This window comes from Ambystoma mexicanum, chromosome 5q, assembly GCF_040938575.1.
Source record: "Ambystoma mexicanum isolate Mex_15411 chromosome 5q, UKY_AmexF1_1, whole genome shotgun sequence".
Taxonomy (NCBI): Eukaryota; Metazoa; Chordata; class Amphibia; order Caudata; family Ambystomatidae; genus Ambystoma; species Ambystoma mexicanum.
The window spans coordinates 486,353,582-486,370,025 of record NC_090933.1 but is presented as its reverse complement, the minus strand read 5'-3'; positions in this window follow the sequence as shown (position 1 = coordinate 486,370,025).

Here is a 16,444-nt window from a genome sequence, read left to right as displayed (position 1 = left end):
GTCAACATATATAATAATAATAATAATAATAATAATACTAATAATAATAATAATAATAATAATAATAATAATAATAATAATAATAATAATAATAATTTGCATTTATATAGCACTACGACCCCTCAGGCAACTGAGCGCTGCTTATTACCCATGGTGTGTGGTGCTCGATTGACCACACATCCCCAAAACACCCTGAACATGTCAACATATATGTATCATGACTGGCCACGCCGATATGGTGCCTGTGTTATAACGAGATCACTAAATTGTGCTCGGGTCTGAGCTACACTTTACTGTACACTCCTCTTAATTGCCAAATCATAAGTAATCAAATGGTATGTTATCATTGCAACCACAATACACGTTAATTAATCACGTTAGTTCAAATATGCTTTATAGCATTCGCAGCGCGCGCATCAGCTTCCACGTGATGCAGTCGGCCTCGTGTTACGCCTGAAGAATCCAGTGCCACTAGAAATGACTGGCAAGGTCTGAAACCAACGGCGGGATCACTCCACTACTAATTACAAAAGCTGTTGCTCCAGATGTTTTGCCAAAACGGATTGCTTTCAGGCGTCGTGCACAAGACCACGCGCACGTTACGTGCATCAAGGGAAATTTGTCATGTTCCGTGCGGTTGCTAATGCATTCAGCATAGGCGGAAAAGCACTTGAATACAAAATACGGGAGCACCATCCAAGCTTTGGCTCATATCCTTTTGCAACAACTGAATTATTGTGTGTCCTCATTATACGAGAAGCTCAGGTATTACCATAGTGTTAACACATTTAGATATTGCTTATTAGATTCATTAGGAATAGACTAACCGACAGCACGTGGTTCTTTTATTACAGCTCTATGCTTTTTTCGGCACGTTTAACTGCAATGACACTCTGCATTTAATGAGACAATATAAAGGCTCGTATACTAAATAATTCGCCTACAACCACACATCACACGCCTTTAGTGATTTGTAAGGGGGTTCCTAGGTCTTATGCAACACAGATCTGATGGACTGTGGCTAAGACGTCATTGTTTATTATTTATATTTTTATTTATTTGTAACGTGCCAAAGCCTGCAGGCATCAGGGCGCACACAAAGACTAAAGGCAGACATGAAGCACAGGACAAGCAGAGGCACAGTAGTTTCCTGTGCTGTGGTTTCCGTGGTTTTGACTTCTTTGTTTCTATGGATATTCCATACACCTATGAGTATACTTTCTTATAAGTTCCAAATCATATGTTGCCTTCCGATTGTGGGATGCTTCTATATCCTTTTTCTGAACATGCAAACTATGTCTTATATGACGTGCCATAGGTTTTGTGATCATTATGTGTAGGTGCCAAGTTAGGTGTTAGAGATGAAACTCAAATGTGCTTGTGTTGTATGTTTTTGTACTTGTAGTGGCATGCTTGTAATATTCTGTATTTACTAGTTTCTGAACAAAATGTACATGTGCTTTTATGTGAAGGGATGTTTCTTTGCTGTGGCTATGTTGCCACGGGACATCATTGATGTGTAAATGTGTCATGATGCATTGTGTCTGTTCAATGAGGGCAGTGAACAGGCTCATAGGTTGATCCTCCTTCAGCCTGCAATTACCATATGTTTAAAAAAATAATATTTGTGCTCACTAGAAGGAAATGGGTGCGCACGTAGTATCAGGCCTAAAGCTGTTCATGTGCCCCGGGGTTCTCACCTATCTCACAACTGATGGAGGGATCAGGTACGTTTCTTAAAGGAATAGGGCTGTGAATCATAAGTGAGCCACACTTTCCTTATCGCATGAACACGTGCATCCATCTCTATCTTTCTTCCTTACGGCCATCAAAAACTGGATGTCATCACATTTTCTTTCTCTCAACACCAACAAGACAGAAGTCCTTTTCTTTCCTCCTAACACACTTTCCCCTACCCCCTCATTTCATCCACTTTTCCCCTTCCAATCTCCCCATCTCCACCCATGCTCGGAATCTTGGTCTCTACTTTAACTCTACCCTCTCCTTCTCCATCCAGATCTCTCTCACTTCTCATGCACCATCAGCAACATCCGAAAGATCCGCTCCTCCCTCACCTGCCATGCTTCTAAAGTCTTAATCTCCTAACTCATCTTCTTCCGCCTCTTCTACTGCTCTTCTCTCCTCTATGGACTCCCTGTCTCTCATCTGGCCCCCCTAAAATCCATCTACCACTCCTCTATCCGTACTCTCTGTCTCCTTGGTCCGCGCAACTCTATTTCAACCTCACTCACCTTGGCTGGCTTCCCTTTCTCTCCCAACTAGCACACATACCAACAAATTCTCCTTTACGAAAACCACCACCCTGGAGGTTGAGAAAATTATACTATCACTCAAACCTTCTAACTGCAAAGGTGACATTTGCCCTGCACACATAATCAAAGACGCAGCCAGAGATTTATCACCATTTATCGCCAAACTTATAAACGCTTCCTTCTCCTCAGGCAATATCCCGTCCAACCTAAAACAATCTTGGGTGCTCCCCCTCCTCAAGAAGCAGACATTAGACCCTCTCATCCCCACCAACTATCGACCCATCACTACGGTATCTTTTCTACTGAAGATCTCTGACAAAATGGCATATGTCCAGATCCAAAAACACCTAGAACTCCATAAACTACTAGGATCTAGACAATCAGGTTTCCGCCCCCGACACGCGACGGAAACAGCCCTTATCGATCTAAAGACCCAAAAAGATGAATTGAGGGATAAGGGAAAAACATCTCTCCTCCTCTTACTCGATCTCTCCGCAGCATTGGACCTTGTGGATCACAAGGTCTTATGCAGACACTTGGACTCAGCAGCCCATTTCTCAACCGAAGCCATCAGATGGATTGAATCCTTCTTGAGTGAGAGAACGATGAGAGTCTTCTCCCACTCAGCTGCAGCTGACCCCTCTCCTATCACCTGTGGAGTCCCTCAGGGTTCCTGCGTCTCCCCAACTCTATATAACATCTTCACCAAACCTCTGTTTGACGATCTGGACCTTCTGGGTATCACCTACACCAACTACGCAGATGATACTTAGATTCACCTCCCACTTTCAGGGGATCATAGCAAGGACAGAGAGTTGGTGAACAGGGTATATCTCATCATTCAGGCATGGATTGCATCCCATGGCCTATGCCTGAATGATGATAAAACGGAGCTAATCATCCTGGGCACGCATGCCAATATTAACAAACTAGGTTCTGAATACACCTCTTTCAACATAGATGGCAACATCATCAAAGTTTCAAGCGAGGTAAAAACTCTCGGCTTCTATCTGGATTCCACTATGTCATTCAATAAACAGGTTAACTCACTAGCATCCACTACCGCGTACACCTGCAAACTAATCAGAGCAGGCAGGCCATTCCTATCCAATGATAGCTGCTTGATCCTAGCGAGAGCCCTCATACTTTACAGACTCGATTACTGCAATGCTCTCTATAGCGGCGCTAACAAATCTATTACCCAAAGGCTGCAAATCCCACAAAACAATGCCCTTAGAGCCGCGCTCAGCATAAATAAAAGAGAACACATTACTGCCACCAGACACCAACACAAATGGCTCTCCATTGAGAACAAAACCCAACTAAAAATGGCCTGCCTAACACACAAAGCCCTCAATAATGCTGCACCCAGCTATTTGATGGACAAACTCAAGAGGAAAGTATCCATCAGACAGACTAGAACTGTGAATTCTAACTGCCTGATTATTCCAAGATTCAAACTCTCCACTATTGGAGGCAAAAGCTTCCCCGTGAAACCTCTTACCTTTTGGAATTCCTTACCTCATACTCTGAGAGCTGACCAACCCTACTCACACTTTAGAAGGAACCTCATCAAACACCTATATGCCAATAACCCTAGCCCTCCTACCTAACTATTGGACAATGAACAACTACTGTATTTGACACCCTATCTATTCATAGTTATCCACACACCTGCATACATTGACACACATAGATCTTTGTTGTATATATACATATATAATTGTATTTTGCCACTGCATCAACTATCATATTGCGTAGGATGTTGCATACTGTATATTTCTGTAATTTATGTACATGCATATTTATGGATTTGTGTATATTTCTGTAACATTGTAAGCCTCACATCTTCTTTCAGGCTGTGCCCTGCTGCCTCTGGGTATGGAGCGCATTACAAATAAAGAAAGAAAGAAACAAACAAACAAACTTAAATTTCAATTCCTCTGTCTGGTTTTCAAATCTCTTCATGACCTCGCCCCACCCCATCTCTCTTCTCTCCTCTCATTTTACATTCCCTCTCATTCTCTCCCCTTGGCTGACGTCTTCTTACTCACTGTAACCCCGGCCCCATGTGCCTCCTCACGCTTTCGTTCCTTTCAGTTCCTGGACCCCCTACATTGGAACTCCTTACCTCTTGCAATCCGCTACATCCCCACCTACCCCTCTTTCTGCACCTCCTTGAAAGCCCTTCTTCTCCAATCCCCTCCCTGACTTCTTTCCCTACCATCTCTCCTCTCTAACTCCCCTGCTCCCATCCTATCCCCTTTACCCTCCCTACCCCTCCTTCTCCCACCCACTTGATCTCAAATTAGTTATTTGTAATCACCCCTTTCTCCACCTCCTCTCCCGTTCCCCTCTCCCTTCGCTCTCTCCCCTCCACCTAAATAAATTGTTCTAAATATTGTCTCACTGGTTTGTTTCATAATTGTAAAAATGCTTCTTTCATTATTGTACCTTGTTGTTACACTATAAAGCTCTTTAGATTAAAGTGCTATATAAACCTAATAAACATAAACATAAGGGTCATATATTGTGATGAGTAGTCCAACAATTGTTCCAAATGTTCTTGGGAAAAACTTAACACTGAAAGTGAATATGTATATGCTATCAGCTTGCATTTGTTGGTGTTCCATTACTTAATGTATGTGGATGTTATATGCTGGCCGCAAGGTTAATCCCATTAGCCAGCATTTCTCTGAAACTAACAAAGGCTAAAATAAGAGGTATCCTACATGTCCAGTGCCAAAGTTCAGAAGGCTGGTGGTAGCGCCTGGGAGGATAATTGAAATGATGGTCTAGCATAACCAATTGGGTATCTGCGTACATTTCATATGTATGTGGAATTGAATAGGTCATGCGCTAGGAGCAGCTTACGTCATTAAATATATTCTTTTTCTTTGATAGTAAGGTGTGCCAGAGTCCTTGAGTTGGCCTTGTTTCCCTGATTGGGTAATGTTAGCTGAAACTAGGTCTGCAGGTGTCCTTCAGAGGTGGTCCACCCATTTACAGAAGTGGTGGGTGTCCTGTTGCAGTGGAACTCTGATCTCTTATCACTATTATCTCATGGCACTGACCGAAAGGAAAGAAGCCTGCATTGACAGATAGCCTTTATTAACTGAGTCTCTTAGGATTCCAGCACATGACATCACATTTCTCTGCTTATGGTCCTCCGGAGGATTAACAGGAAGGGTTGTGTCAGAAAGCAAGGGGATTACTGATCAGCAGAATGCAGGTCTGCATCTGCCTTGCTTCATAATGCAAAAATGCTTTTGAATCTTTACCTTTCACTTTGCAAATATGAAATATCTAAATTCCTTATATTATTGTATGCAACAACCAACAAATGTTGATCATGCTGATTCTGTTTTTCACCCGATGGTCTTTGGCGTTTTGGATTTTTTGGATTTACCAAAGGTTGCATTATTACAAATAGGCTGTTTGGCAAAGAAACACAAATCATTGGGCTGGTAAATGGGTTAGTGTATTGCTTCTTTGCAGTGATAGGCAGACCGTCTTCCTTCTCTCAACAGTGTTGCCTGACTTGGGGGGGCGTGGCCAGCATGCAAGCAGGCAGGACGTGAGCCCGTGGAGCTCCAGGGGCCGCCGAAGAAATCCTGTTCCTACATCCTTTCAATGAAATGTGTTTCGTTTAAAAAGTCATCGGTGGCGAAGAGGACAAGTTGTGGCATAGGCATGCGAAGTTATAAGGCGGGAAATCAGTCCATCGACGAGATATTCGCCGACTACGAACCCCGATCGAGTGCGTAGTCACAACACCAAGATTGCCGCCGCGATCTAACGAAGACAGCGAGGAGCCCTCGGAAGACTGGGAGAGTGGCGGTGCTCCCGCCTCACTGATACATCCAGCACCGGAGGAGTTCACACTGTGTGCGGAGGGCAGGGCAGGAGAGGAATCGTGAGAAGCGGCGAGAGTGACGCGAGGCATCGGCTATCGTTGCAGGCTTGGAGCGGAGGGTGTGCTGCCCAGAAAGAAGGTAGGAAGGGCCGCTGCGCTGGAGGGAGCGGACAGACACCCCCCTTCTGCCCACTGAAGTGCGCGATCCCACGGATCCCACTGACTGTGAGACACCCCATCCGATCCTCCCCTGTCCCCCCTCCCCACTTCTGCTTCGCTGGAATAGCGGCCCGCCAAGGGACTGGCAGTGAGATCGAGCCTCTGCTCTGAGGAAGGAGCGGGAGTCCCAGGTGGAGGTGAGGCAGCCCCCCTCACCCCCTGCGAATAAAACAAACTGTGCAACCCGCGGTCAGCCTTGTCCTCGCGGTACATAATCCCTGCAACCCGCGAACTGTGTAGGGTGACATAGGGTGCACTCAGAGCCGGCAACAGACTGGGAGCCCTTTTGGGGGGCAATAGAGGCACGCCGGACGGTGTAATCCCCACTTCCCATGAGGACATTTGACACCTCTTCAGCAAACAGCACACTAGAGGACACATAGGTACGAACCACCTCGCCCCAACCAAGGAGTGCAGGCAACGGCACCCGCTCAACAGTGGTGTCACATCAGCCATTCGATGTCACTGAAGAGAGGTGACTAAGCAGCAGCTGGAAAGCCCTGGTCCAAGAACTAGCTCTATCAGACACTGCCCGAAGCGGGCTCATGGGAGGACCCTTGGGGAGACGCAACAGCACAGGGTAACCAGTATAGCACTACCCGTGAAGTTCATCAAGGTGCTCCATAAAACGAGACCCTATACATCACACTGCTAACTCCCGCGCTGCAGAATGGGGAAAGACAGACCACGGAAATTAAGTATACAAAGTAGAATGGACCAATATGCTTTCGCCACCACATCTCAGCCAACAGATCAACCACCGCAGTCAGACCCTCTGGAAGACGGGGATACCCTCTCACTGAAAGATGTAATGGCAGCCATCGCGAACTCCCGCACATCTATGGAAACAAAGATGGATAGTATGGCGGCGGATGTGTCCTTCCTCCGCCATGACTTGCAAAATCTCACCTCCCGAATGGGGGAAGCGGAGCAGCGCATCTCAGGTACGGAGGACAACATCGGTAATAGTAATCTACAACTGTCACAGGCACTGCGCCGGCTGAAGACCCTGGAGACCAGAGTGGATGAGGGAGAGGGTAGGTCGCGCCGTAACAACGTCCGTATCCTCGGAATCCCGGAGGGGACGGAGGGACCGAGCATGGAATTGTTTCTGGAGCAGTGGCTAGCGGACATCTACGACCCACATTCCTTTTCAAAATTCTTTTCAGTAGAACATGCCCACAGGATACCCTCCGGCAAGCCTATCCCAGGAATGCCACCCAGAACTGTCATTGCTAAGCTCCTCAACTACCGCGACAGGGACGCGCTGCACCAGATTGCCCGTGCAAAGGGAACAGTCACTTATAACGGCTCCCGGATAGCCTTCTTTCCTGACTACACGAGAGAAGTGCAACGCGCGAGACAATCATTTGAACCACTGAAGCGGCAGCTCTCCTTCATGAAAGTCAAGTTCGGATTGCTATTCCCAGCTCAGCTCAAGATTTATCATAAAGGGACGACCAAACACTTCACTGACCCTCAGGAGGCCTGGAAATGGGCAGAGACCCACATTGAAGGTGACTGGTCGGCGCGACCAAGGAGACAGGAAGGTAGGCCCCGGCCCCGTCCAGACCGTGCCCCCCGAGAGAGGCCCCCGGCGGGTGTAGAACCAGCAGCTCCGGAACAGGTGGCGGAGCCCACAGAGCATCGGAGTGATGTAAACAAACAATGTGAATGGGGCTGGGGGCCACTACCTCCCAGAATGCAACTGGAACCAAATATTGAAAATAAAATAGGTGTGCTACCTATAGACAACCTAATTCTGTACTTGATATGCAGTGTTCAAGCAACACAACGGTCTCCAGTGAGCTCCTGAGAAGCAGCATGGCCAATTGCGACTAGGACCCTAGCGGTCCCTTGCCTCTCGTTTTCCATTTCCAGTGCCAACAGATCCGGGTCCCTGGGATTATGACCGTGGCAACGCCCGAGAGGCATTCCCATCGTGATCTATATATAATAACACCACGAAACCAACATAACGACGGCGGCCACCCGAGGCCACCTCCAAAGAACTCAGACTGTGACTATGAACAGTCTACCTGGAACCGGTACAACCAAGTAAGACAGTTAAAGACTGAGCAAGGCAAAAGCAAAGAAATCAAGGTTATGGTTATTGTTTAAGGTGTTACCTGTCCTTTTGACAAGGTGTTTGGTTGTTGAACTGGGCGGCAGATGCTTCAGGTTGGGTGGAGTATAGGGTGGGGGTGGGGGATTCAGGGTTGTTACATTGAAAAGTGTATTATGTTAAAAGGGTCCATAACGAATGCTCCCTCGCACATGACCCGAATGGAATGCAAGAATAAGCGAGTCTTGATAAAAAACCGTCAGACGCACAATATAGTCCAATCCCTTTTCGGACTGATGGATCATGGCATACTCTTAAATGTACAATACACTGATATCACACATGCACAAGTCACATGGCACAAAGCAATAACGTAGATAGGAGCAGAGCCATCCGAGTGATGACATGGAATGTTAACGGGCTTGGAAATAGTATTAAGAGACATTTATTCCTACAAGCATTGAACCGCCATTTACCGGATGTGGTCTTCTTAACAGAGACGCACCTGGCTGGCACTAACTGCACATTGTTCAGAGGCACAAATTACCGACAAGCCTTCCATGCCGGATTCACCATGGGATCACGTGGGGTATTGATCCTGATACACAAAAGACTTCCCTACAGTCCCACCGTGGTCACCCAAGACCAGGGAGGCAGATATGTATATACGATGGGAACCCTGTGGGAACGCACTATTTCTATGATCGCCATATATGCTCCGCCCAACCTACTAACCCACTCTGACTACCGATATTACGCCTCTAATTGTTGACAACACTGAAGGTATCACGTTAATTGGGGGAGATTTTAACAAGGTCATGGCCATAGAATTAGATAGGACACATGTACGATCCAGAAATCCAGATATACGCACTAAACTCGCCACATTCACAGATGCACTGGGATTGCATGATGCATGGAGGTCTCTTCATCCCAACATAAGAGAATATTCATATCACTCTGGTGCACATGCGTCCCTATCCAGGCTAGATTACTTCTTTTTACCAACATGTAACATACATGAGGGTTGTGAGGCACACATGCTCCCGAGGGGTATTTCGGATCACTCACCACTTATGCTAACGATTAGGACCAGCAGGGCACTCCCGCCACCTAGTTGGAGACTGAATAGTTATTACCTGGGGTTTCCCGAACTGGTAGAACATATACAAAAGGTTACTGAAACATATCTTGAAATAAATACAGACTCTGTAGGCAGCCCGACAACGCTAAGGGAAGCACTAAAAGCAGTATTAAGGGGTGAAATTATAGCCTGGACTGCAGCTCACAAGAAAAAGCACCTTGAGGTGATACGCGCAGCTGAAGCCAAGGTACAGGCTGCAGAATCTGCTCACCTGTCTCGGGACCGACCAGAGACACACCGAGCACTGCAACTAGCACAAAATCGATTACAACACATAGCTTTAGATAACGCGAAACAAGCGCATGCTGCAATGCGAGCGAAAATATACGAAACTGGAGACAAGGCGGGGAAAATACTGGCGTGGCTGGAGCGCAGGGACTTGGGGCTTACTCAAGTCAGGAGACTAACGACGGGGAATCCAAACCCACTAGTAGAGGACCAGGATATAGCGGAGGGATTTGCTAGATATTATGCTGAATCGTATAGTGCACCAACCACACCGCCACCGACCGAAATATTAGAAGAAATTACCCTTCCTATCTTGGACGAACAACAGGTGGTCACATTAGAACAAGAAATCACAGAGGAAGAAATAACCTGTGCAATGTCAGACCTCCAGTCAGGAAAAACCCCGGGCCGAATGGCTTTCCTGTCGAACTATGGGAAAAGATAGGGGCAAACATAATCTCTCAACAACTCCTGCGGTTGTTTCAACACTCGCGTTCACAGGGTAGCCTCCCTCCAGACCTCAGGAAAGCTACAATCATAGTTTTGCCAAAAGCAGAGAAGCCACCTGACATATGCAGTTCCTACAGACCTATCTCTCTTATAAATTGCAAGGCTAAAATACTCGCAAAGGTGCTAGCTAATCGGCTGCAACGTGTCATACACACACTTGTGCATCCAGATCAGTGTGGGTTTATGCCACAAAGATCTACTAGGCAAAACATATACAGACTACACACATCATTAGAGAAAACCCCTCAGATACAAAACCCCCTGGCCCTACTATCCATAGACTTTGAAAAAGCATTTGACTCAGTGCATTGGGTGGCGGTTTGGGAAATTATGCGACGAATGGGCATAGGCCCTTACTTTATGAGTTGGGTCAAATTACTATACCATCTTCCAATAGCGGTGACAAAAGTAAATGGGTACACTTCTGAACCCTCAAGTTAGGTAGGGGCACAAGACAGGGTTGCCCCCTATCGGCATTAATTTTTGCATTAGCAATTGAACCCTTAGCAATCCTATTAAGATCCACACAAACATGGAGTGGCTTCAAGTGGGCGGATGGATGGGAGGACAGGGTGTCCTTATATGCGGATGACCTGTTGATCTATCTGGCGAACCCGCGAGTCTCCTGTCCCATTGTGTCGCTTTTATTAGAACGATATGGTTCGTTCAGTGGACTCCGTGTCAACTGGTCTAAGTCCATACTATTCCTGGTGAAGCATTCAGAAATGGCTATACCGGAGTTGTGCCCCTACCGCATTGAAAGGGAACAATTCAGATACCTCTGTATACAAATTACACACAGACTAACAGACTATGTGGGGGAAAATCTACACCCAGTGACAGCCAAGTTCAGGGATGAAGTTCGTCACTGGATGTCCCTACCGCTTACACTGTTGGGACGCGCAGCGCTTTTCAAAATGATGGCTCTCCCACGTTTTCTCTATGTACTACAGAATTCACCACTGCCGATAGCACCCAGTGAGTTTCATAAGATAGATCAAATTCTTAGGAAGTTGTTATGGAAGGGGGGACACCCGAGAATGGCACTTACCACTTTGCAAAGATCCATATGGGAGGGTGGGATCGGGCTCCCTCGATTACAGACTTATTACTGGGCCAGTCAAATGGCAATAGTGAATGACAAGTTGCATGGGGATGCCACTCTACCGCACAACATATTACAGGATACCAATGCGCAGGAAAGACCCATCATGAGCCTCCTATACAGGAAAAAGACAGATCGGCTGTCCCATCCATGGCATCGCATGTAACCCTAGTTTGGGCAGATATACATAAATACTTAGGTTGGGACAAAAAATTAACTTTAACACAACCACTCTGGAACAATAGACATCTCCCAGAAGTGAACAAACTCCCTAAATGGCAATTATGGGCCCAACTGGGCATTACGAAAATTGGTGATGTGGTACAGGACAATGGGATAATAGCATTCGCAGATCTGTCTGCCACCTTCGAACTTCCACCTAATGAACAATACCACTATATACAGCTTAAACACGCGCTGCAGGCTCACCTCCCTGAATTGAGTGACATACCTGATTATTCCCCACTAGAACGCAACATATTCTCAGAACTGCTTACACAGAAAGTCACATCGACTATGTACAGTGCCATCAACTCTTTTGCCACAAAAGAGCTATCAAGCCTACAAGCCAAATGGAGAGGGAGGTGGGTGACATACTCCCAGAGGACTGGGTGACTGCTTTAATGTACCCTAGGGAAATGGCCATTTCCTCCAGGCTCAGATTAATCCAATTGAAGATACTACATAGGGTTTATTATCCGTGGGTGGCACTATTCAAGTGGGGAAAGGCTACAAACCCACACTGTTTGAGATGCAAGAGGGAGGAAGGCTCCTTCTATCATATTCTGTGGGAATGTGCCAATATCCAACAATACTGGCAACGGTGTTGTGAAGAACTGTCAAGGGTACTGGGTAAGAGGATACTCGTAAATGCCAAACATTTACTGTTGGTGATAGAGGAGGACGTTGATCTTACGAGGTATGAGAAGGCACTCTTATCTACCACCACAGCAATACTTAAAAGGAATATAGCGCAGCTCTGGGGCTCCGACAGAACACCGAGCTTTGAACAATGGATCACGGATGTGGACAGTTGCATTGCTATGGAAAAAAGAGTCTATACTGCTAGGGGGTGTCCAGAGAAAGCGCAGAAAATATGGCAATGCTGGGAAGCGGCGCACTAATAGTAACTTATAAGGATGTGCAGTTACGCCATTCAGAGACTTGCAAATGAATTGGTGAATATAACATGTATGAGACAAACTGCTGTGATATGTTTAGAAGCTCGCTCATAGGTGTTCAAGGCGGGGAGTTGCTGGTGGGCGGGTATGGGTAGTTTTGTTTACTCCGCTCTGCGGGGCTCTATGTTTTGTGTTCTCAAAAACCAATAAAATGTTATATTAATTATTATTAAAAAACAGTGTTGCCTGACTTGGGGTTGGCTGCCCTTGTTAGTTAGAATGGTTGAGAGAGTTGCTGGATTATATTTCTAGAATGGATGATTAAGTAATCTATGAAGATACTAATGGCATGTTTACTTCCAAACCGGAAATGTCACATAGCAACTAGAGATGATCCATTGGATTTAAACATGAGAATATATTAAAATTAACAGGGCAGAGTGAAATGTGAAGCACACAAAAGAATAGCGATAATGCACATTTGCATCAGCGTATTAAGCCATGCTTGACACATATGTTTGATATCGGATGCAGAGATCCAAGACATGCAGATCCACTGTTCAGGCAAACATAGGAAACTCTCAACATTCTATTGTTAATAACTTATGGTTCAAGTAACAGATTTTGCCGAAATTGCGAAAGTGATTATATTCCACCCCAGCCCCCACCACCAGACTGCCAAGTTATTAAGCCTCAAAAATGTTTCTTTTATCCAAAAGTGCAGCCTACTTCCCATTCATTTTCCAATAGACAGAAAAGGTAAATTATTTTCCAAAGCACACAGCCCAAACTGCTGGATGGATTTGGACAAGGTCCCAAAACAACTTGGGCACACAGCTTTGACTCCCGATCCATGCGTGGTTCGGGGTTATTTTATTTTAAAATTTGACGGAGAAGGGTGTGCCCCCTTCTCCAAAAAATATAGTTATATCTCCCATGGCGCATTGCAGGCTCACGGTTTTCAGAAATGAAACTAGTGCCATCTTGTTTTTCTCTCGATGCAAGAGATATTTTTGGCTGCAGCCGAGGTTATGGGAAAATAAAACACAGTAAAAACCTATTTGTGGGTAAAAAAATTTAAAAATGCTGTCACGTTAGAGGTGGGGGGATGGCTAGTAAGCACTGAGTGACATTCTGGAGTTGGAGGGGTACCAGGGTCCCAGTTTGCAACAAAAACCTTTCTGAAGCCTCGGCTATAGCCACAGAAGTAGCATGTTCTCTGGAGAGAAAGGGGGAGTGCAGGGGAGGTGAGGAGGCCACCTGTGAGGAGCGCTGGCAGAGATGAGGGGGGCACATGATGAGGTGCAGGGGGGCAGGAAAGCATATTCTTCGAGCTTTTTGCCGATATTCATGCTTATACCCGAGGCTACAAAAGACTACAGATGGCCGCGGGTATGTGTATTACAGTCGTCTGGGGTGTCAGTGTTTAATGCTTTTTTTGAAAGTACTTTGTTTAGGAGTAGTGAAGTTGGGGGTGAAAAAACACTGGCTATAGCCAAAGGCCATGGTCAGTGAACGGGTAGGTATTAGAGAGTCTTTTTTTAACTTTGGATGTGTTTTTTCAGACTTTTGAGTATGTGAGACTTTGGAGAAAGATATAAGAAAATAACTTAACAAAATTAATTTAAAAAGGATCACTTGTAGTCTAGTTTTAGATGTGCCATACTATACATTTTAGGTTGTGTATCTTCACGTATGGTATTATGTTGTGTGCAATATTTGCCTATTCAGTTTACTGTTATGTTTTTTTCATGAGTGTTATTTTTCAGTTACTCTACATAAGTACATGAGTATTGTTGGTCTGTATTTATAATTTAAATTGGATTGTAGTATAAAACTTGAAGTCAGTCCCCCCTTTAACTGACTTTTGCAGGTATAATAACAAATGTTTTTTTTATATATTTATGTATGATGAGTAGTCTTATAAAAGGACTGTTTTGGGGTACACTGAGTGTAGAACTATAGAACATCACGAGTATTGTTTTGATGATATCAAGGAACACTGCATTTCCTTCATCGTTTTAGTGTACTGTGTCATGTTTATAGACATTGGACATGTAGAACTGTATGTTGCTGTTGGCAATTGGATGTAGTCTGTCATAAATGCTAAAACTGCTTTATTAACATTTCTCTGGGATTTCTCAATTTTACCATTAAATGTGGTTGTCCATCTCCATTTTTGCCTCTGAGTGAGATTGGAAAAGATAATGATGGTGTGAGGAAATTAGTTTTCCCACGTCCTGTTTCATCATTAAAGTGAGGGTCACCATTTGTACATTTCCCAAATCACTGCCTCTACAATGAATTAGTATGACGTCTGGGTGCCTTTTACTTCTCAGACTTAACCATTTTAGAAACACCTTTAACCTACACATTCCCCACAATCCAAACCATTTAATTGTAAAATCTCTTAAACCTAGGTCCATGTTAATATTTTGTTTCTCACAAAAAGCCAGCAACCAAAACAGCCAACTGTCTCCAATCAGCCACACAGTTTTGAAACCAGCCATGATATCTGTAGTATTCCTCTGTTTCCAGGATAATTATTCCTAGTTTGACTTTCTAGTAGTTTGTATGAACATGGTATTTATGATGTGTGTTGTACTTTCTAATTGGTCGATGGAGCTACACCTCCCCCATTATAGCCACAGCTATATTAGAGGAAGTGACACGTTGTGTGTTTGTGGATGTGGGGTAGCCGCGTCTACCCAGACTTTTCGGTGGGGTGGCATATTATATGCATTGAGTGTTTTGGGGGATTATAAGAGTTTGGGGGAGTGGAGGAGGACTATGAGGAATGGAGGGTGGGCTGGTAGGCATGTTGGCAACAGTTTTGGAGTTTGGTGTAGTGGAAGTGCAATTTTGAATTCAACGTTTTTGCGAATAGCTGCGGCTATCATCAGACGTCTAGGATGGGGCACCTGTCTAGCAGCGTCTATAAAAAGCATGTGCGTAATTGTGTTGATACTATTCTGTGTTTCATTCATTATGGCTGGATCTGCGGGTATATTTAAAGCTGTGTCTATACATATACATTTTCTGTGCAATAATCATATGTGCGTGTGCATGATACAGTACTGAATTTTGCTTGTGTGTGTTAATTTATGTACTTAGTTGTTCACTCATTTCATTTGAAGGTATGAAAGCCAATTTAGTTTTATTTGGGGCTTGCAGGAAAATGTACGTGTAGCCGCGGGTACAAATCAAGATCTGTATCTGCGTGGAATAGCCGCAGGCTATGAAAGATGCTAGACGGGTTTGTGTCAGTTTCATTGCGTGTTATTGGTTGATGTTACTTTTTCATTTGTGTAGGGCTTAGTGATAGGTTGTGCTGAAAATGTGTCAGCCATTTTAGTAGTTTTTTTGGTATATAGTCCTCTGTTTTTTGGTATTTGTTTTGGAAAGTATAAAAGCCACAATGTTCTGCAGTGTTGTCCTTTTGATTCCCGGACTCTGAATGTGCACATGGCAGGACGATAGCCGATGTGAAAGTAAGTGTTAATCACTATTTACTCATTTAAAGGTTTATTTGCAGTGTTGTGTGTGTTAGTTTTAGTGACCACTGCTATTAGATGGTGTTCATTATTACTTTCTTCATTTGCTGTGTTTGAGTGGCAAATCTTTTTAAAGTATTTTTTAAGTTTGAAAAATTTGAATATATAGCTTTTGTATTTGCTATTACGGCTGAGGATTTCTTTGATTGTACCTCTTGTACCTATAATGTATTTTGAGCTGTGCATAACTTGTAGGTGTTTCAAGTGTTTTGTGAGGTAATTCAATTGGTGTTGTTAAGCAAGTTCATTTTTGTAATGTACATATTTTTGTATTTTTTTGTAGCTGCATTGTTATCATCATCCCAGGGGATGATGTACTAGATGTTGTACAGTTAACTCCCATGAAAGGTCAACCTATATTCAAAAGAA